Source organism: Penaeus monodon, chromosome 31 (genome assembly GCF_015228065.2).
Source record: "Penaeus monodon isolate SGIC_2016 chromosome 31, NSTDA_Pmon_1, whole genome shotgun sequence".
Lineage (NCBI taxonomy): Eukaryota > Metazoa > Arthropoda > Malacostraca > Decapoda > Penaeidae > Penaeus > Penaeus monodon.
The window spans coordinates 32,176,986-32,177,370 of NC_051416.1; the positions used below are offsets into that span (position 1 = coordinate 32,176,986).

The 385-nt window shown below is 38.2% G+C and overlaps 1 protein-coding gene across 1 annotated transcript in view; it reads right to left on the bottom strand.

Annotated features, from left to right (window-relative positions):
- The window catches only part of LOC119593176 (orexin receptor type 1-like), a gene marked incomplete at its 5' end in the record, with an annotated part of 128,215 nt that overhangs the window by 9,101 nt on the left and 118,729 nt on the right, over positions 1-385 (bottom strand).

Sequence of the window (385 nt, forward strand, 5' to 3'; positions counted from 1 at the left end):
CGGATTGTAATGCACGTAACAGACAATTAAACCGCATAGGCTGCACAGCTATGATCGTGCACATAAGCTTACGAAGCCAGACACAGGAGGAGAGGACAACAAAGAGAACTGCATATATTATCCAAATGGCTTAATCAGAATACCCTCTTAGTAAGATTACAAAAAATTAACAAGACCAATTTCCGCGAGCGAGCCGGGCGTGGAAACAGAGTAGCTATTACGCCTATTGGCCCTGCAAGCATTAATACTGCGATCAGTTATTAGCTGAAAATGTTTACTCACACGATTATATTTGCATAGATGCATAAATAGATTTGTAGATGCAGAGTTAATATACTTTCAGGGCAAATATATTTCAACATTTATTCAACTTTACCATTACTTT